The sequence below is a fragment of the Cryptomeria japonica genome, chromosome 1 (genome assembly GCF_030272615.1).
Source record: "Cryptomeria japonica chromosome 1, Sugi_1.0, whole genome shotgun sequence".
NCBI lineage: Eukaryota > Viridiplantae > Streptophyta > Pinopsida > Cupressales > Cupressaceae > Cryptomeria > Cryptomeria japonica.
The window spans coordinates 502,599,189-502,623,195 of NC_081405.1; the positions used below are offsets into that span (position 1 = coordinate 502,599,189).

Sequence of the window (24,007 nt, forward strand, 5' to 3'; positions counted from 1 at the left end):
TACTTGAGGAAAAGATCCAAAGATGTATAAGAGGGATGCACCGAAGCTGAACAAGTCAAGTTTCTCTACATGGCAGAAAAGGATGAAGTTGCACCTATCAGGAGTTGGAGAATATGTTGTATATTATCTGGAGAATGATTTCATCACACTGAGCACCTATCCATTTACAATGGAAGAGATAAAAGAAAAGCAAGAACATATCCAAGCAATGATTGAAATAACATCTGCATTGACCGATTCGGAGTTTAATGATCTAGAAGGCTGCAATGATGCAAAGGCTATGTGGGATAAGCTCATATCTGTGTATGGAGGAGATGAATATGCTCAAAGAGCTAAAGTGGATAGTCTAAGAGGACAAATTGAATCTATGAGAATGAATGAAGGTGAGAACATAACCCAATACAGTACAAGACTAAAGGAGATTGTCAATCAAATCAAAGGAGCACGTGGAACTATTGAAGAAAAGGATATAACAAGTAAGTTGTTAAGAACCCTTCTACCAGCTTATGCAATCTGAGTCTCTGCAATCAATGAATTGAGGTCTGTACCTAATATGCCAGTTTCTTTAGATGCTACTATTGGTAAGCTACATGCATTTGAGTTAAGTAACTTTGATAACAATGGGTCATCGGTAAATAAAGTTGAATCTGCATTTAGTTCTTTTCATCTTGATAAATCTAATGATTACAATGAAAGAAAGTATAAGTACTCTGAAGGAGATCATAGTGGAGCAAGTGAAAGATTTCGCAAGAACATGGAGGAAGTACACAAACTATATGAGGAAATCAGAAAGCAAGAAGAGTTTGAAGCACTATTAGCCAGAAGGTTACCGAGAGGCAAAGGTAAGTATAAAGGAAAACTACCTTTGAAATGTTTCAATTGTGATAAGATAGGACATATGGCTTCTAACTGTCCTGAAAAAGATTCTACTAAAAAAAGAGATTACCGAGATGATAGATAGAAATATAATCATTACAGAGGATATAGAGACTTCAGAAGAAGAGATAGAAAGTCATGCTTAATAGCCGATGAGGAATCCAATGATGATAAATCAAATGAAATTGATACAGAGGAAGTAGTTTATGTGGCTATCAAAGATGGATCAGATGAAGAAAGGTATGAAGAAAAAGTCCTTATATCTCACATAAATACTAATGATTCTTGGATCATAGATAGTGGATGCTCACATCACATGACAGGTGATAAACATAAGTTTGTTATGTTAGAAGACTATGATGGAGGCTATGTAAGATTTGGTAATGACGCACCATGTCCTGTAAGAGGTAAAGGATACATAACACTTCTTGACAATGCAAGATGCAATGATGTTTATTGGGTTGAAGGTTTGAAATACAATTTGTTGAGTGTAGCACAACTAAACAATACAGGATACCGAATAGAATTTCATAAAGGAATTGTCAAAGTTCATGACAAGCATGAAAAGTTAGCTGCTACCGGGACACAAACAAAAGGTAACACATTTCACCTTGACTCAACTTGGAATAAGTGTTTGCATGCAAAGATAGATGATACCTGGTTATGGCATAAAAGGTTTTGTCATGTAAATTTTGATAATCTGATCAAAATAAGCATGAAGCACCGAGTAAGAGGTCTACCGAGTTTGGAAAAACCTGAGAATGTTATGTGTCGAGGATGCCAGATGGATAAAATGACAAGTTCAAGCTTGACAAGTAAGTCTTACACTTCTAAGGGAATTTTAGATCTTGTGCACACTGATCTTTGTGGTCCTATGAAAGTTCAAAGTTATTATGGTGACAAATATTTCATATTATTTGTGGATGATTACTCAAGGATGATGTCAGTAATGTTTTTAAAAGAAAAATCAGAAGCTTTTCAAATGTTTAAATGGTATAAGGCAAGAGTTGAAAATGAAATAGGAAGACAACTGAAATGTCTTAGATCAAATAGAGGAGAATTCACATCTGATGAGTTCAACTTATTCTGCAATGATCATGGTATTAAAAGACAAGTCTCTGTACTGAGAACTCCACAGCAAAATGGAATAGCTGAGAGAAGAAACAGATCTATTGTGGATTGTGCCAGAACCCTAATGATTGAAAAGAAAGTGCCACAAACATTTTGGAGAGAAGCAATAAGCACTGCAGTTTACACCCTGAACCGAGTACAACTGAAGAAAGGTACTTTGAAGACACCATATGAAATTTGGTATGACAAGAAACCTAATGTAAGTTATTTTAAAATCTTTGGAAGTAGATGCTATGTACACAAGGATGATAGAAATGGAAAGTTTGATCAGATAAGTGAAGTAGGAACATTTCTTGGTTATTCTTCTAGAAGTAAAGCATTTAAATGTCTGATCAAATCATCTAATAAAATAATAGAAAGTGCAAATGTGAAAATTGATGAATTTCTAGAAAGAAATGATGAAGAAAATTACAAGGAACCAGAAGATTATGATGAATTTCTCTATGTTCAATCGACAAGTCCTACCGAGAAACCTGGAGAAGGAAATGAAGAAAATATCCAGTTACTAAGTGATGAAGAAGATCATACAGAGCCTACCGAGCCTGTATTAGCCAAGTATGTCAGAAGACATCATGCACCAAGTCAGATTATAGGAGATAAGGATGATCCAGTGATGACAAGGAACAAATTGAGATAGAACACATGTCTGATATCGGAATTTGAACCGAGAATAGTGAAAGAGGCATTTAATAGTGAAGATTGGATAAATGCTATGACAGAAGAGATTGATCAAATCAAGAAGAATGACACATGGACACTAGTCCCAAGACCAAAGGACAAAAATGTAATCAGTACAAAATGGATTTTTAGAAACAAGTTGAATGAAAAAGGAGAGGTCATTCGAAATAAAGAAAGACTAGTTTGCAAAGGTTATGCCCAAGAAGAAGGAATTGATTATGGTGAAACTTTTGCACTTGTAGCAAGACTTGAAGGAGTAAGAACATTATTGGCATATGCTTCTTACAAAAATTTCAAGGTATATCATATGGATGTCAAATCTGCATTTCTGAATGGTATATTAGAAGAAGAAGTTTTTATTGAACAACCTGAAGGATTTGCTGAAGACAATAATAAAGATCAGGTATGTAAATTGAACAAAGCTTTATATGGTCTGAAACAAGCACCTAGAGCATGGTATCAAAGATTGCACTCTTATTTGATTAAGATTGGTTTTATAAGGACAAGTGAGAACAACAATATTTACATGAAGAATGATGAAAATGGAATACTGATCTCAGCCATATTTGTTGATGATATTATATTTTGTGGAAATGACTCTCTATATAAGAACTTTGGAAATGAAATGAGCAAAGAATTTGAGATGTCATTAATCGGTGAGATAAAGTATTTTATAGGTTTACAGATACTGCAAATGAAAGATGAGATTTTCATTACTCAATCCAAGTACATAAAGGAAATCTTAAAGAATTTTGGAATGGAGGATTCAAAACCAATAAGTACTCCTATGACTACCAACTGTAAACTATCAAAGAATGATGAATCTGCATCTGTTGATGAGACACTTTACCGATCCATGATTGGAAATTTGCAATATGTTGTTCACAACAGGCCAGACATAGCACATGCAGTAGGTATAGTTGCAAGATTCTCTGCAGATCCTAAGGAAACACACATGACAACAATCAAGAGAATTTTTAGATACTTGAAAGGCACTGAGGATTATGGCTTAGTATATCAGAAAAGGAATGATTTTGATTTAAAAGTTTATACTGATGCTGATTGGGCAGGCAACATTGATGATAGAAAAAGCACAAGTGGAGGAGCTTTCTTTTTAGGAGAAAGACTAGTGAGTTGGCTTAGCAAGAAACAAGGATGTGTTTCACAGTCAATAGCAGAAGCTGAATACGTTGCTGCAGCATTGAATTGCACCAACATAGCATGGATCAAACAACTGCTGGAAGGTATAAATGAGAAAGTTACCGAGCCAGTAACTATATTCTGTGACAATACTAGTGCCATTAACATTTCAAAGAATCCTATTATGCACTCTAAGACAAAGCACGTCTCTATCAAATATCATTATCTTAGAGAAGAAGCTCAAGAGAAGAAAGTGGTGTTGGAGTATGTTAGCACAAAGGAACAAATAGTAGATATCTTCACCAAGCCACTGCCAAGGGACACTTTTGAGTATCTCAGAAGTTAGGGGTCCTACCGCTATCTTCTACCCACTAACTGAGTTTAGTGAAAGAATCAATTCGATGACTCTACCGAATATCTTTTAAGAGTTGATGTTGATTTACACACTTTAGGATGTTTTCTAAAGGTGTGCAGGAAACAATATAGGATATAATATAGGAAATAATACAGCGAACAAGAATTGAAGACATAAATGCTCTGACCGAGACTAAAGTTGACACATAATAGTAGGAAATCACTTCATAAAGGAAGAAATTATGTTTTAAGTTCTTTACTTTTTGGCATTGTTGTCAAAGGGGGAGAAGATTGGAGAAGAGTGAGGAAAAAGCAAGACTGGAGAAGAGGAGAAGACTAATGTATGGGGGAGAATTCTGATGATAGAAGAAGAGCATTTCAGCATAGCAATCTGAATCAATAAGGTCAAATCAATTGGTTTTGCCATCAATACCAAAGGGGGAGATTGTTGGCATTTGGCATTGTAATAGACAAGGAGAGATTGTTGGCATTTCAATAAGGATATTGAGAAGGTTGTTGATGATTATGGATATAACTGATTAAGGATGTTTACTGTCTCAATATTATTATTTTGTCATTGATGTCAAGAAATTGATTTTCCAATTCAGGATGATGTTTCCATATCTTGAGAAGTATGATTTGATGAGTATAAAGATGTTGGTAAAAGACACAGAAAGAATATGATGAATAAGGGGAGAAATAAGTTATTCAATGGGCAACTATTACCGAGTTAGACAATGATGAGATCATGATGATTAGATTGCTTTGATATCCTACATATGTTATTGATTGGAAGGTTAATACTATACTATGTTACCGAGCAAAGAACCTAGTCAGTAAACCCTAAGGAACCTAGTCGGTAAACCCTATGGTTATCGCTATCAGTTAATAAAGGCAGAATGTCTACTGAGTGAAGTTTAGTATTCACCAAGTTGTAACCGAGTTGTAACTGAGCTGTAACAGAATACATTAAATGATTACATGCATTATTTAATGAAGGAAGTTGATGAGCTGGCTATGATTAAATGGTTGGTATGCCACGAATGAAGTTTGTTAAAGAATCTATGGCAAAGGAAAATCGGCAGGAAGATCTACAGCTTAGATTGAACCGCAATACCCTAGCACAAGTTTCAAGAAATGTATGCAAGTTCCAAGGCAGGGTAAAACATTTTTAGATAGAAGGATACATTGAACCTGAACAAAGTTTGAAGATCTGATGGCTATGATTGATCATGGGAAATGTGATCAAGGAGAATAAGCAGTTGGCGAATTGTTTATAAATAGGGCGCTGTTGATAAACAATGTATGTGGGCAAGTGTGTGCACAGGGATGCTACATTGTGATTACTGAGCACAGAAGCTTGAAGACCTATTTTGAATAACAGAGTATAGAGCCCAGCAGATGGACAAGATTGGTTCTATGTCTATATTGTATTGAGCAAATAAGAATCTACTTTAGCATTTTAGATGTGAAGTTGCAGATAGATTTTTATTACTGTTATTTAGTGAAGTAACAGAAAATCTCTTAACCGAGTGGACTTAATAGTCTTATTTGTAAAACCCTCTAGCAAGGTGACATTCTGATTGAGTGTTTGAAATCCTTTAACAAGGTCACTTCTAACAAAGTGAAGATCCTAACAGATCTGAGGGAAATCCCTTAATCGGGTCACATCTAGCAATGTGTTTTGTAATCTTTAACAGGATTTGCTTTTAACCGAGCATACTCTAGAAGATTATATTTCTTAGTGGGTCCAAAATCCCACAATGGTTTTTCCCTATTTGGGTTTCCACTTTAAATCTGGTGTTATGAGTGTTATGATGTTTATATGCTTTTGAGTTTGCATGTTTAGCAGTTTTGGTTATATTACTGAAGTATATGTTACTGAGGTTGAATCTGATGTTTTTATGGAAGATTAAGTTTGTATGATTCACCCCCCCCCTCTCATCTTATTAGTTTGGCATCTATACTTATCTTTAAGTATTAGAACTATCATAAGTATGCTAGAATAAAGGGCCAATGGAGTGGTTTGAATGATGGTAGGAGGATCTTGCGATCCTACGATCATGGGAGCACTAGCCTCCCATGATGGCATTGTTTAGGGAGTTGGATGGGATAAAGAAAACACTACTATCTTGGTGTGGGTTGGGGTTTGTCACACAATGGCCTTGGATCCAATGCCACACAACTATGATGACTTCCTTAGTTGAGTTCTATCACAATGAGATGTGCACTTTTCGCCTACTGACAGGTGAAGCCAACATCACTCTCCTTGATGTTTGGTGGATCCTAAAGGTACCTATTAGAGGTGTTATCCTTTAGTAATGGTTTGAGAATAGAGAGTTCTACCTTCAAAGTGTGTGTTGCAAAAATGACTTGCCCATGGACCAAACACATGATTTTGGAGAGAGCAATGGAGCCACAATGAGGGATTCCCCAACTAGTTTTGTTCATATATTTCCTCATCAACATGAGGATGATACCCAACCTTAGTGGGTACAGATTCTCGATAGGATGGAGCAAATGCATCTACTATATGTTGGAGGATGGTGTGCAGTATGCGTAGGGAGCTGTGATAATGGGGCAGCTCTATCATGATATGCATATGTGTGTCTACCAAGGTTATAAGAACCTTGAGACTAGCGTTACGCTCCTACACATTTAGGCTTGGGAGCACATAGAAGTGACATGACGAGTGGGGGCATAGGCATGTAGGATCAAGTACCCTTATGTGGACAGGTACAAGGGGCTCCTCCAATATACACATGTCAGTGCTATCTAGTTATGGAGGTGCATTTTCAATGAGATGATAGAGTTCACATGGAACCCTTACAGAGACTATGAGCGATGGACTCGTGACATTTTTCTTGAATGGGTATAGAGCTAGTGTTGGTTATTCGATAGGACCGTGCACGTGATCAACCAGTATCTGCCACACAAAGTGAAAAGGAAGTTTGGCCGGAGGCATGATATAGTGGGTGAGGATCATACCCACCCATGGATTACCGAAGAGATAACCACCTAGGGGTACACCATTGGGCCATTTGCAGTGTGTGCCTCAGCTAGACAAGTACAGAGATAGTGGTGTGGCAGGAGGGTAAAAGCACAAAGTTGTGTCACACTTTTATAAAAGAAATGGCCAATGCTAATTCAAATTTTAAATTGAATCAATAGAAAGGGAAATATATGTTTTGAATTTTGAAATGATGTAAACTAATAATATATGTATTTTTTTGTGTATGTTTGTAATTTTTTTTAAAAATTAAAAATTGTTTGAATATATTTTCTTATAAAGTAAACACTATAATTTAGTTGTTGATAAAATACTGAAATTGAAGTTAGATGAGGTGTCACACTTTATATAGTAAATTTTACCTTTTTTCCTCAATTTTTTTGTGTATATTGATAACTTGAAACTTTAGTGCAAAAATATATTTTTAACTATTTTTATGTATATATATATTTTTCAATAAATTTGAAAAGTTTTCTGTACTGAAATATAACTCTTTGCATTTGGTGTCACTTTTTTTCTTAATAATTTATCCAAATTAGAGAATAATTATATTATCTTGAAATAGACTCTTTTCTCTAGTGAATTTTTTTTTATGAAAAAATTTCAATATATTTTAGTATTTTTTCCTTTACAATATAATCAACCTTAAATTTTAGTGATGATGACCTACTTTCAATAAAAATAAAATATAAAAACTAATTAAAATATTAAAAGATATATATTTTAGAAAATTCACTTATAGATCTATAAAGGGTATTTTCACATTTCAAAAAAATATTATTTATAAGAGTAGGAGTTGTTGAAACATTGAGTTTTTCAATATTTTTTTTTGGTGATTAGACCCAAAGTGGTATAAAATATACATTTAGTAGACAATTCCAATTGGAAAATTTGTGACCCTTATATAAGATAGCTATAATGAATCTCTATAGACCATATGTTTGACTAAAATTATTTTTTAGTTATAATTACTTAAATACACTTGTATTGATAAGTTGGCTTGAAACGTGACACAATTTTGTGTTTTTACCTAGGAGAGGACGAAGATAGAAGATCCAGGGTGTACAGGGGCCTATGCTACATTGTGGGAGGCCCATAGGCCAAGTCATCTCATAGTGTTGGAGATCCTAGAGTCAGATGAGATAGCATCCTCAATGAATGAGGTAGTCAGGGGAGAGAGAGATGGGGCTAGCAATAGTCATTGTGTGCCCAGGAGAGGAGGGAGAAGGTAGGTAGTAACAATAATACCAGTATATGTATAGGCATTGTGATAGGTTTAGACTCCAGCTAAGCAGGTACAATTAGTTGTACAAGTACTGGGACCACCAAGAGGAGGGGTAGAGCCTATGGATGCGCATGTGGGGGGGGAGTAGGTATAGGGACGTATTTTTTAGGCCATTTTGGATCAAACCATTTTGGAGAGAGACACAAAGAGGGCTCGAACTAAGAGCCTACAAGATCAGCTAGCGACAGAAAGGTAGAGGGTACGAGCAGAGGGATATCTATTGAGACTAGATTTGGAGGTTGTCATTATTAGAGAGAGACAACTACAGGACAGAGGTGGAGACCACCTTTGAGTTATTGGATGCAGTAATGGGTGGGGGAGCCATGAATAATATGAGGTGGGTTGGGGAGGAGATGTAATGGATGGACAATGCGTTGGAGGCACTGAGGGCCCATTTGACCAAAGTGGAGGCAGATGTGACTCAACTGCAGGAGAAGAGAGATATGGCTCAACAAGCCATCAATCTAGGACATATGATGAATTTATTATGGAGTTCATGGATTCCCACAAAGCCTCAGACAAGTCCCTTAGGGAGGCTCAATACTACAAGAGTTTAGATGAGAGAGCACTATTAGACGATCAGAGAGCCCCTAGTTTTGTAGAGAGGACCCAATCTAGACAAACGCAGACTCAAACTTTGAGGGAGTCGGTGAGGATTACATCCCCAAGACCTCCACCAGTAGGTCCCTCATGAGGTTCTATAGACATGGAGAGCATAGGCTAGTGCTCATATACATGTGTGACATTTTGACCCTTCGAGGGTGTACCATTGTATTATGATTGGACACTTTTTTTGATATATATTGTATCATTCATGATTTTTCATGATGATGGATATATATATGTTATTATGGACTTTATTATGGACTTGATTTATGATGGATGGTTTATGATGTATGATTTATAATTATGGAGATGCATGGTGATTGTTTGACATGTTTGTGATGCAGGATGTATGTATACCTATATGAGATGTATGCACATGTTTATATGTTATGTTTCTAACATGTTGTGGATGCAAGATGGATTTATATTTTTTTATGTGATGTGTGTGATTATGTGATATGCCATGATTATGTCTAACCTATGATGTATGCAGGATGGGATTTGAATGATTATGATATGATGAATTGATATATGATCTATATGAGTATGCATTTTTGGAGATGAGATGGATAGTAAATGAATGCAACTACCTGATGTGTAATGATGATATAAAAAAATAAGAATATGTGATGTTTAAATGACAAGAAATGAACCTAATAAATTAATTGTAAATATAACTAATGATTAGAACTATAAATGAACCTACTGCAGATATAAGATGCAATTATATGGAAATGCATATCTAAATGATCATGGTTAAAATAATAACAATAAAGATATGAATGCATCTAAATGATAATGAAAACATAGTTTGATATTGCCAAGGATGATCTACACCACTGATTATAGGAATCAGGATGTTGTATTGGAAATCCAAGGCATGGACTAGATGCTCAAACAATAGGTATCTCAATGCACACAGGCTCGTAAACATCATGATGATGTAGATGTGGGACTGCAGGATCATACAAGAGAAACCCTCAAACACACCATACCACAAAAGATGCCCCAATATACACCAACCCAAGAAATACTAGGATATAGAATGATCATGGTAGTCCTAGATAGGAGTAGTCCTAGGAAACAAAATGTAAATCAAAACAAAAAAGACCAAATCGTGCAAACAATATACACCCAGCCAACTCATCTCTCTTGCTAAAAGTAGGACTAGGGTTGTGATAGCATGCTAGACATGAGAAGGATGCATCCTGATGGGAAAAGGTAATTGATTGGACTGATTTAGGTAGTACGACAGTTGGAGGTGCAATATAAAATCTAGTTTTGGGGATTTGATTAGCACTGTGTGGATGGATGTTTGGGTGACGCATAAGTCAAGAAGAAGCTTAGCTTGATGGGATAAGCTCAAAGAGTGGGGGAAAGAACAACATGATGGGAAAAAAAATCTTAGCGTACTAGAAAGATCTTTATTCATAGCTTAGTGATGAGGGAAAGCTCAATGTGATGGGATGTAAGGAGGATGTTATGGCTGATCAAGATGGAAGCAACCTGCACAGATAAAGGGAGTGAATAATGGGCTAAGTGGAAAATTTAATCTTGATATCACTAATGAAATATGGATTTCAAGAAGGTAGATGATGCACTCGATGTTGAATTAATGGCTTACATGACTAAAGAAATACGGATGCAGGGCAAAGGTAAAGAGGAGGCTAATTAATGGCTTACATCACAAAAATATGGATGTCAAGTGGGAGGGCTAGAGGTTATGCAAGCAGGGTGATGAGTGTCCAAAGAGACAATGGATCTGACTTATTTACCTTGATACTTGAAACCAAGTTTTCACCAAGGTACTTGCCCATAGCACCAAAAAGTGGTTTTCATTGATGGAGGAATTGATTTCTTTCTTTACTTTTAGCTTTTTTAATTTTTTTAATTTTTTTGATCTTTTTTTTAATTTTTGAAGACTAGTAACCTCTGAAGACTAGGCATATAATTTTTTCAAATGACTTATGTTCATGGGCTCATCCAAAGGGGATCCTTCAAGTGTACCCAACATATAGGCACCTGATCCTTGTTTTGTAGTGATGGCATACGGTCCAAGCCAATTAGGCTTAAACTTGCCTTTCTTGTCATGTTCCTAAAGATTTCTTTGATTTTCCATAAGGACAAGGTCAACAATGTTGAATCCTTGGGTTTTGACGTTCTTGTTATAGCTCAATGGTAGACTATTTTGATATACCTATAGGCGATTTAAGGCCTTGACATGCCTTTCAATCAACAGTTCTAGCTCTTGTAACTTGGCCACTCTATATTCTTCATTAAGAAGGATGTTGTACAATGATATTTAGAGTGAAGGGATCTTAATCTCAAGGGGTAGGACAACTTTGGAATTGAAGATTAAGGAGTATGGTGTAGCTCTTGTGGGGGTGTAAATGATTGTGCATAGGCCCAAAGGGAAGGATGGAGTTGCAAGTGTCAATCACAGGTAGCTTCATTGACTGTTTTCTTAAGGATATTGATAAGGGTTTTATTTGAAGCCTCAACTTGACCATTGCCTTGTGGGTAGTATGGGGTGGAAAAGGAATGTTGGATGGTTAAATTATTGTGTAATTCTTTGACATCCTGATTTTTGAATGATCTGTCATTATCTGTAATAATAACTTTATGGATTCCATAGCACCAAATTAGGTAATTCTGGATAAACTTGGAATTTTTTTTGCTAGTGGTGAAAGTGAGTGGTATGGATTCCACCCATTTGGTGAAGTAATCTATGGTATTTAATATGAACTTGTGTTCGTTGGATAAGGTGGGATGAATTTTTCCAATGAGCTCATGCCCCCATTGAGGAAAGGGCCAAGGTGTGATAAACAACTGCAGATCCTGAGATAGTGCATGATTCTTGTCACCATATTTTTGACAAGCGATACATTTCTTCACATAATGATAAGCATCCTCTTCCATTGTGGGCTAGTGGTATCTTGTACGCAATAGATTTTTGGCCAACGTGAGGCCGCTTGAGTGCACTCCACAAATACCTTCATGCACTTCATCCAGTGCTTGTTCAACCTCCCCTTTGTCTAAACAGCTTAGGAGGGTTCTATTAAAGTTCCTTCAAAATAGGGTATCAACAAGGATAGTGTAGAGAGTGGATCGACAAATGAATGTTTGTTGTTGGTTTTTAGTGAGGTGAGGGGGAATGATGATATCTCAAAGGTAGGAAAAGGTTTCTTGATACCATGGAGAATCAAGACCAACAAGGACACATACTATTTCAGATTTGGGGACATCGTATGCTAGTACTAAAAGATGCTCAACTAAGAACTCACATTTCTATTTGTTTGTGAGCATCTGCATGAGGGAACCAATTGTAGGCATTGCATCGGCAACTCTAGGGTTGATTCAAAATACTGGTTCCCACTTTTACCTGTAAAGGAAAATCACAGGTTTTGAAAAAAAATTGCAAAGGTGGTTTGTATGAACTACGTGGGTTCGCTCGAACTACCAAGGGGGGTTCACTTAAACTACCATATGACCCCCTAGTTTGAGCGAACCCAAACCCAAAATGGGGTTTTCTCAAACCCGCCTTCGAGCAAACCTTAAACAAATCATTTTTTCAACAGACGCTATATAAGTCCAAAATAACAGTTGAGATATCATTCTCAACTGTCAATCTAGGCTCCACTTAGGTGGTTAGAGAAAACCCCCCTTGTACTTTTTGTCAGCAGTGCTCGTCAGCACTTCTCAAGACCTGCCATTCAACCTACATTGTACCATGTGCACAAAATTATTAGGAAAACTTAGATAATAAAAAAAATAGAAAACATGTAACAAAATTATTAGAAAACTTTTGAAATTTTTTTGTATTACATTACACAACAATAGAAATTTTTAAAATTTGTCCACTTAAGTCAACTTAAACTCAATTTAAATTAAGACCTCTATAAACCCTTTGAACATCTTAGTACACGACATGACCCCTTAGGACACCATATGACACCTTAGGACCAAATGATGTCCTAATGGATCATATGGTGTCTTAAGGAGTCATATGGTGTTCTAACACATGTGTGGTCCCTTATGACCCCATATGACCCCTAATGACACCATAAGACCCTTAGGATACCATATGACCCCTTAGGACAATATGATGTCCTAAGGGGTCATATGGTGTTCTACCACTTGTGTGACCCCTTAGGACCCCATATGAGCCCTAACAACACCATATGACCCCTTAGAACAACATATGAACCATTATGACCATATAATATCATAATGGTTCATATGGTGTCCTAAGGGGTCATATGGTGTTCTAACACATGTGTGGCCCCTTAAGACCCCATATGACCCCTAACAACACCATATGACCACTTAGGACACAATATGACTCCTTAGGACCATATAATGCCGTAATGGTTCATATGGTGTCCTAAGGGGTGATATGGTGTCCTATGGAGTCATATGGTGTTCTAACACATGTGTGGGTCCTTAGGACCTCATCCCTAACAACACCATATGTTGTCCTTATGGATCATATGGTGTCCTAAGGGGTCGTATGGTGTTCTAACACATTTGTGGCCCCTTAGGACCCCATATGACCCCTAACGACACCATATGACCCCTTATGACACCATATGACCCCTTATGACACCATATGAACCCTTATGACTATATGATGTTCTAATAGTTCATATGGTGTTCTACGGAGTCATATCATGTTCTAACATGTGTGTCACCCCTTAAGACCCCATATGACTCGTAACAACACCACATGACCCCTTAGGACACCATATGACCCTTAGGACAATATGATGTCCTAAGGGGTCATGTGGTATCCTAATGGGTCATATGTATTCTAACATGTATGTGTCACCCCTTACGACCCCATATGACACCTAACAACACCATATGACCCCTTAGGACAACATATGACCCCTAACGACACCATAAGAGGTCATATGGTGTCGTAAGGGGTCATATGGTGAACACATGTGTGGCCTCTTAGGACTCCATACGATCCCTTAGGACACCATATGACCCGTTCAACCCATATGATGTCCTAATGGTTCATATGATGTCCTAATGGTTCATATGGTGTCCAAAGAGGTCATATGTTGTTCTAGCACATGTGGGGGGCCTTAAGACCCCATACGACCCCTAATGACACCATATGACCCCTTAGGACACCATATGGTGTCTTAGGACAATATGATGTCCTAAGGGGTCGTATGGTGTCCTAGGGGGTAATATGGTGTTCTAACACATGTGTGGCCCCTTAGGACCCCATCTGACCCCTAACAACACCAAATGACCCCTTAGGACAATATGATATCCTAATGGTTCATATGGTGTCCTAAGGGGTCATATGGTCTTCTAACACATGTGTGGCCTCTTAGGACCCCATATGACCCCTAACAACACCACATTACCCCTTAGTACATCATATGACCCCTTAGGACAATATGATATCCTAATGGTTCATATGTTGTCATAAGGGGTCATATGGTGTTCTAACACATGTGTGGTCCCTTAGGACCCCATATGACCCCTAACGGTACCATATGACCCCTTAGGACACCATATGATCCCTAAGGACCATATGATGTCCTAATGGTTCATATAGTGTCGTAAGGGGTCATATAGTGTTCTAACACATGTGTGTCCCTTCTTAGGACCCCATATGACCCTTAACAACAACATATTACCCCTTAGGAAACCATATGACCCCTTAGGACAATATGATGTCCTAAGGGGTCATATGATATCCTAAGTGGTCATATGGTGTTCTAACACATGTGTGGACCCTTAGGAACCCACATAACCCCTAACAACATTGTTTGGCCCCTTACGACACTATATAAACCTTTAGGACCATATGGTGTCCTAGTGGTTCATATCCAGTGTCCTAAGTGGTCATATGGTGTTCTAACAGATGTGTTGCCCCTTCCTAGTACCCCATATGACCCCTGAGGACACCATATGACCCCTTAGCACAATATGATGTGTTAAGGGGTCACATGGTGTCCTAAGGGGCCATATAGTGTTCTAGCACATGTGTGGCCCCTTAGGACCCTATATGACCCCTAATGACATCATATGACCCCTTAGGACAACATATGGACCATTAGGATGATATGATGTCCTAATGGTTCATATTGTGTCCTAAGGGGTCACATGGTGCTCTAAAAAATGTGTGGCCCATTAAGACCCCATATGACCCCTAACAACACCAAATGACCCCTTAGGAAACCATGTGGCCCCTTAGGACAAATTGGTGTCCTAAGATGTCATATGGTGTTCTAACACATGTGTGGCCCCTTAGGACCTCATATGACCCCTTAGAATAACATATGAACCATTAGGACCATATGACTTCCTAATGGTTCATATGGTCTCCTAAGGGGTCAAATGGTGTTCTAAAACATGTGTGGCCCCTTAGGACCCCATATGACCCTTAGTGATGCCATATGACCCCTTAGGACACCATATGACCCTTTTGGACCATATGATGTCCTAATGGTTCATATGGTGATCTAAGGGGTCATATGGTGTTCTAACGCATGTGTGGTCCCTTAGTACAACATATGACCCCTAACAACACCACATGACCCTCTAGGACACCATATGATCACTTAGGACAATATGATGTCCTAAGGGGTCATATGGTGTTCTAACATTTATGTGTTGCCCCTTAGGACCCCATATGACCGCTAATGACACCATATGACCCATTAGGACCCCATATGACCCCTAATGACGCCATATGACCCCTTAGGACCCCATATGACCCCTTAGGACCATATGATGTCCTAATGGTTCATATGGCATCCTACTTGGGGTCATATGGTGTTCTAACACATGTGTGGCCCCTTAAGACCCTATATGGCCCCTAATGACAACGCATGACCCATTAGGACACCATCTTACACCTTAGGATAATATGTTGTCCTAAGGGGTGATACGGTGTTCGAAAATGTATGGGTGACCCCTTAGGACCTCATGTGACCCTTAACAAGACCATATGACCCTTTAGGACAACATATGAATGCTAACAACACCATATGACCCCTCAGGTCACCATATGACCCCTTAGGCCAATATGATGTCCTAAGGGGTCATTTGGTGTCCTAAGGGGTCATATGGTGTTCTAACACATGTGTGGCCCTTTAGGACCCCATAGGACACTGGTGTTAAATTTAATGTTTAGTATTTTTAATGTAGAACTTAAAATTTCAACATGTTTAACATGTAATTATTTCAAATTTAATTTTTATGTTAGATATTAAATTTTTAGTATTTGTTTAGTAGTTAAATTTCAACTTGTTAAAGTTCAAGTTTAAATTTAGTTAACAAATGTTTTAATATATAAATAATTTGTTTAAGTATTTTTAATTTGTTTTAATTTAATTTAACTTAGTATTTTTTTAAATTTAGTTTTGTATTAAGTAAATTTTCACGCTCTTCACATGTGTGTGTGTGTGTGTGTTCTTGTATAAATACATAAATTCTTGCTTTATGGTCCACCTAGATAAATGGAGGATTAGGCTCCTGATGCACAACCTGCATATCAGGATGCAAATCTTGATATTGATGCTATATTTCATCATAGTGATAAAGAGATACATAAGTTTAGATTCATTTTAGATGATCCTCGCACGAATGGTGTGTACAAGCATACATGCCAATCCATTTTGACTAGTTTAGAGACTTTTAGACATAGGCTGAGGACTCACACATCATATGCCTCGTATGTTGTAGATGTAATTTTTAGGTAGTTGAAAGATGATATTAGTGGTAATGTTTCCTTGGAGGAGGTGTAGAGGAATGTCCCCAATGAATTCATTAAAGAATGATTATTTTCTTAGTATCAAGAGAAGATAAGGTTAGAGGGTATCAGGTGACACAGTTCATAGATTAGGAAGTGGCCGAGAAGATATACCCTTGTTTCTTAGTTGCTCATGGTCATTATCCTAATAACAACTAGATACCATTATACTTTTCTTAGTAGGTGTACATTGAGTTCCGCTTGGGTTTGAAGGTCAACTACCTTTACCTTCTAGGCTATTATGGATAGGGGTGAGGGAGAGTGGCTGACCGAGATCTATATCGTAGGGTTGACAGATAGGCACCCATACACATGTGCTATGATGGCCAGATATTTTCAGTGATATCCACAACCCTCACCCCCACAATAGATCAGGTAGTGATGGATTCTTAGAGAGAAGCAACTGACATCATTGGAGATATTGCAGTAGTAGCATCCATGATTTATTCTGATAGGATGGGAAAATACATGATGAGTCGACCACGCCCAAGACCATCCATAGGTTTATCTTGTAGTCACAGGGTGACCAATTCAAATCACTATTTTGTTGCTAGCATCCCCTCACTATATGACGTAGCAGCTATATTGGGAGGTGCTCGACATGTATAGATGTCTTAGCATTTATCTAAGGACCTATTACATGCATACTATTGTATTTCATCTTGATTTCAGATACCATTAGATGAGGTCAGAGATGTGATTCTTAGAGACACATAAGCTATTGCGACTCACATGTCAGGACATTCACATCATTCTCATCAGTTTGTATGCTTCGAGTGACTTGCCTGTAGATCACTCTGTTGCTGTAGAGGAGGAGATACGAGTTGATCAGGTCCATATCACACCAGAGGGCCTCAATTCGTTTAAGTAGTAGCTATAGGATTTTATCTAGACTGTTTTTGTGCATATGCTACTAGGATTCGACACTTCATAGATGTCCACTCATTTGCATAGCCCCTTACACTCGTAATTGATTGTGACTATCAGAGAGAGATATGCAAATGCAGTTGTTGTGGCAGATATGATCATAGGCTCAAATGATCAGACTATACCTCCTAATACCAGCTAGGTACATGCACGTATTATTTGATACATAAAAATGTCAAGATGCTTATAATTTAATTCATCATTTCTATTTAACTATTTTAATTTATTGAACTAATCCTAAAATGTGTGCACATGTAACAATTTCCTCATGTTATCCCTAGCTTGAGCTCAGAACCTGTGCATAGGCGAGATTATTTCAATGTGACACCTGCTAGTGGACAAGCGGGTTTTATATTTTGTAAATGTATATACGTATATATGTATTATTATTTTACATGTACATATATTTTATGATGTATTTGATTTAATATCCATGTGTAAAGATATTTAATTTGTTCTACTTTTTATAGGGATCAATTGGGTATCCATTGGACAAGGACTCTCACTCAGAGGATCACTTCGTTCATAGCCAACATGATGATCAATCTGCCACTTAGAGCATGTGTCCCTGTAATACACACATGTTTACCTTTATATATATATGGACTTTCTTAGACATATATTGTTGTTTACACTCATTTATATAGAGTTTCTCATGCATGTTGTTTGTTTACCTTTATATATGCATTTGATATACTTTATATATGTTTGACATTTATACATGTGTGTTTGACAAGACATCATACATATATTTTGTGAGATTTAGAACCATTGACATGTTTATTTCATTGACATGTTTGGCATTTATATACTTTATATGTTTGACATTTATATACTCTATATGTTTGACATTTGAACATGTAGATTAGATGTTGTATGTAGATTACTTTGAGTATCATGTTTATATATAGATTATATGTCTACATGTATGTACATGCACATTATATATGTATGTTTATATATAGATTATATGTTTATATATGTGTGTGTTATATATGTTTAAATATTTTTAATTATACAAATTAGATGTTTAAATATCTCTTACATATTAGGTCCTTGTTTAAATAGATAATTACATGTGCATTTCATTTACATATACATCCTATTTGTGCATCCACTTAAGACATCCTAATTGTACAACGTAATTTCTTTTCCATGTGCATCCTAAAATTTAAATATCATATCATGTACACACATGTGCACTTTTAATTAAAAGTGTACATTAAAAGTGTACATCCTTTAAATTTACTTTACATGTACGTCCTAATTAATTTAAATATCGTACATGCATGTGCATTTAATTTAAAACATACATCCTAATTGTACATCCCCTGAAGACATTTTCAAATTTACACATTTGCATGTCCTAGTTTAATTTATGTATACATCAGGTAATTTAAATATCATACAAGTGCATTTAATTAAATGAATACATCCTAGTTTACTTTACATACATCCTATTATTTAAATATCTTACACACGTTCATTTAATTAAATATATACATCCAAATTGTACATCCCCTTAAGACAATTGCAAATTTGCACGTGTGTATGTATGTCCTAGTTTAATATATGTATACATCCTAATTTAAATAGCATACACATACAAACATCAAGTAATTTACTGTATATACATCCAAATTTAAATATCTTACACACATACATGCATTTAAATAAATGCATACATCCTAATCAAGTACATCTCCTTTCTAGACATTTCAAATACACATATATATGTCCTCATTTTTCTCATTTTCCTCGAATGTGTCAGTAACAACTAGTGGCACCAAATTCCATTCACATACATATCCAAGCTCTTGGTTCTTGCAATTACCATAGTTTTCCAAAATGCAATCACACCAAAACCATGAATAATCCCTAATGTACAATGTCCATGGGCAATTATTTGTACTCATGACACAATGCAAAGATCTTGTCTTCTTCACCCTCTTGCATCCATGCATTGATCTTCTATCCACACCTACAAAATTTATATACATGCACGTCCACTGCTTATTAGGAAAAGGCACATGTGGCTTCACCATTTTTTTTCCTCTCTTTTTAATTTGCCTTTAATTTTGCATAGAATTTCTATTTGTAATAAATATCTTTAACAATTTGATATAGAAATATTATTTAAGAGGACTGCTAAAAACAAGCCGTAAATTTTATTGTCTATGGGACCACTAGCTCCACAAATTGCTGCTAAAAATTTGAACAACGTCTACTAGCCAAAATAAGCTAAGCAACTGCAAGGGGACATGCCCTAAATCGGGAACGCAAAAACACCTGATCTATAAACAAGTCAGAGAAACAAATAGATTCATCCATGAAATAAAAACCCAGATCTACAAACTTAAATCTTTCCAAAGAATCAAGCCTATTGAATACTTTAGTTTTAGATCAAGAAAAACATATATTTAATCTTAGTCTAATCTAAGCTTGCACCTAAACATGAAAATCACAAAAGATTCAAATCTTGAAGTTGCCAAAGTAACACAAAGTGAACTAATCCAATACCTTTGAGCAACTGAAACTGAATCTATTTGTGAACTAATGCTAGTAATGAAGCTATCTGCAAACAATCTAAACCTTACAAATAGAAACTAGTATGAAATCATAAAGCAGGTTCTAATAACGAAGTCCGCTAAGTGAACTAGACTGCAAACCCTAAGAAAAATGAGAATGACTCAACATCAAGTTGTAGATAATACATGTATGCTTGGTTTTAAAAGCCAACAAACTATCATGAGTCATTCAGTTTTTTTTGCAAGGGGCATCTAACAATAACAAATGATAATACTAACAACAATTTAAAAAACAAAAAACAAAAAAAAGCTTTATTTGAGATTTATTTATCAATAATCTCAACAATACTAATAGGAAAAAATTGTTCATTGGAATATACACATATAGATAAGAAAACAAATAAAAAGATTATGCAATGATATTATAACCAAAAGAAGTGTGTGTCTTTGTTAACACCTTTGTAAAACAGAAATGCTTTTATGCAATACCAAATTCAACAAAATTGTTAGAAAACTATACATATACATTATAACCAAAAAAGTGTGTACATTTGTTAACACCTTTGTGAACCAAGAATGCTTTTATACAGCTCACCTTCCGTAATTTTGATTTATTCTTGTTAGAAATACTTCTGATTTGCGCTTGTTAGAAATACTTTTATGTGGTAAAAATGCTTTTCTCTAGCTCAAATTCATTCATTTAACTCTTTGTTAAATAAATCTTTGCAAGATTAAATCTTAGATCTCAAGAAAAAATCTTTAATTCCCTATCTATTTCAAATAGTATTTGTATACAATAAGTCAAAAAAGAAAGATTGCATGAAATATTTTTTCTTTATTCCCATAAATTATCATAGCACTAGAGTCTTCCATTGTTTTTCCAAAATTACCCATTTTCTCACTCTTAGCACTTTTGCACATTTGCACAGAGAGCCAAAAAGCAATAAATTAAATCAAATCTTTGATGTCCATCCATATAATTATTAAGTAATTTTGCTCACATGTGTTGTTTTCAAGGATCTTGAAATTTGATTTGTATTTGACATTTTTAGCCCATTTGAATACTTGTCACATGATTATTGTCTACTACACTATGTATTCTTTAATGCACTAGAGTCTTCCATTGTTTTTCCAAAGTTATCCCTTTTCTCACTTTTAGCACTTTTGCACTTTTACACAAAGAGCCCAAAAGCAATAAATTAAATCAATTTTTTTATGTCTATTCATATAATTATTAAGTAATTTTGCGCTTGACATTTTTAGCCCATTTGAGTACTTGTCACATGATTATTGTCTACTGAATATTTAATGCATTGGAAAAAAGGGTAAATTATTAGTTGGCTCCAAAAAAAAGCAAATGGCTCACTATCAAGTGTGACACTATGCACTACTATTGCAAAACAATAATCATAATTGTCCATATTTTAAAAATTAATCAATAGTAATATAAAATTGCCAAAAAAAATTAGACAAACAATTGAAGATGACATCATCCCAAAATCACTGTTTCAATTGTTAAAAAAATAGATATACATAAAAACATAAACAAACAAATCTAACATATTTTAATTTTACATTCCTATTGATTCATGCTTTCAAACATAATTGAAATACGTAGATGAATGCATTAGTATCTTGTCATCTTGTCATAACAATGAAGAGCCCCACATGGACTTTTTTAACTTTACCTGTGCAAGTACATAATAAAGTTCATAAATCATATAATGCAGAAAAAGCCCTCTTTATCACCACGGTGTGCAGTTGTCCTATCTTGGTGGGACCCATATGCTACTTATATATAACACAACAATGAAAACGTTTTCAGTACTTAGTGTTGGTGCAGTTTTATTGTAGACGACAAAAGTCGTATTTCACGACAAATGTGGATCACATGCTTCTCTCCAACGACATTTCACGTGTCTCACTGTCTTTCAAAGCTGGCTTTCACAGCCATTTCTTCCTTAACCTAAGGCAATCTGTTCCGCGTTAACAGGGAAACTATGCTTGGAATTTGTACTAGTTAAAAAGTACCTCCATTTCAATGATAGGGTTTAGAGGCTTAGGTACACATGAGAGCGGCTAATAAGGAAAAGCTTCAATTACAGACTGTAACGCTGGTATGGTAATAACATTTAAACGATGAAATCCTCCTTCCTTTAACAGATTCTTCCACTCCTCCTCACTTCTTTCTTTTCCACCAGAGCTGTGAGCAATCATTAAAAGATCAAACACAAGACCCAAACTAGGATCCAGCGCCGTCTTCTCTCGACTGTTCAGAACCGTATCCACAATGATCACCTTCCCTGTCTCTGGAATTGCCTTTCTGCATTGCTTCAGAATCTTCACGCAGTCCTCGTCCGCCCAATCATGCATTATCCACTGCAAAATTTCAACAAAATGACAAAAGACCCATTGAAAATCCTCCTCTGTGCAAAGAGTCATACATGCAAAAAAAAAAAAAACACCGAATTCGATCCACCAACCTTCATGAATACAGCGTCTGCTGATGGCACCTCTTTGAACATGTCTCCTCCAACGTGCTTTACCCCTGCATTATGGAAAACAAGAAGATTTTAAGTCCATAAAAGAAAAAGCGAGTCCATTTAAGGCCATTCATTTTGTTGCTACAAGAACCATAAGTTGAGTTATTTTGCTAACGTGGGGGAGATCATAATTGATGCCATTTATAGTCGGATAGGCCTTAACGATCTCTGCAACGGTCATTCCGATGCCGCCTCCGACGTCCACCAAGGAATTCAAGCCCCGAAACCCCTTGTATTTAGACAAGATGGCCTTTATCACGATGTTGGCGTTGCAAGCCATTGCTTGATTGAACAGGCGGTTGTAATCAGGGTGCGCCGCTGCGTAGTCCCAAATATGAAGGCCGTTAGCCTTCTCGAAAGCCACGCCGCCATCGAGGACGCACTCGTTGAACCGGTGCCACGGCGCTACGCTGGCCACGTCGTTCTTCACGAGTAGCATGGCAGTCATGGAGAGCGACAGCGCTTCCACGCCGTCTTTTACCATCCATCTAGAAGCGGGCGTTAGTCCGTAGCTCATTTCATTCCCGCCCCCGCTCGTTTCGGCCCTGAAAAAATTCTTGGCAACGAGGAAGCGCAGAATTCTGAAGAGGCAATTGACGTCGGGCTTTTGGGTGGGAAGCTCCGCTGCGATTTGTGAGAGGGGAAGCGTTGCTTTGGGGCCGTGGCGCGCAATGATGTCGGGGATTCCGAGCAAAACAACGGACCTAACTGCAAAAAGACTCCACAAACGCAAATGTGTATTTCCATGCCTCCGCTTGCCCGGCTAGTTCTTCTTCCTCACTCTCAAACATGCAATCACAGATTTCTCCATTGTTGGAGAGCTTATCAGCTGCTGGACCATCCATATTTCCAACTTTGAGATATACGTGTTTAGAAGGGCCAAGGATTACAATACATATAGAGATTGGGTTTGAAACGACAGAGTGGCATAATCTTGGGAATAAGAAATGTTTTTTTTTTTATAAAATGTTTTAAACGTTCTAGAAGATGGATTTATGGCTTCCTCGTTACATGGTTAATCTTGCAACATCCACCATTCAAGACTTTGACTCCGTTTAAAGGCGTTGTAGCAATCATTTTATTTGATTTGATCCAAAACTAATTTTGTTAGAATCGAAAATATTCAATGAACAAAGGGGAAATTTAATA

The 24,007-nt window shown here is 36.6% G+C and overlaps 1 pseudogene; it reads right to left on the reverse strand.

The window, feature by feature from the left end:
- Nucleotides 1–21,920: 21,920 nt before the first annotated feature.
- LOC131078161 ((R,S)-reticuline 7-O-methyltransferase-like) lies at nucleotides 21,921–23,779 on the reverse strand (annotated as a pseudogene).
- Between the last annotated feature and the right edge of the window lie 228 nt (nucleotides 23,780–24,007).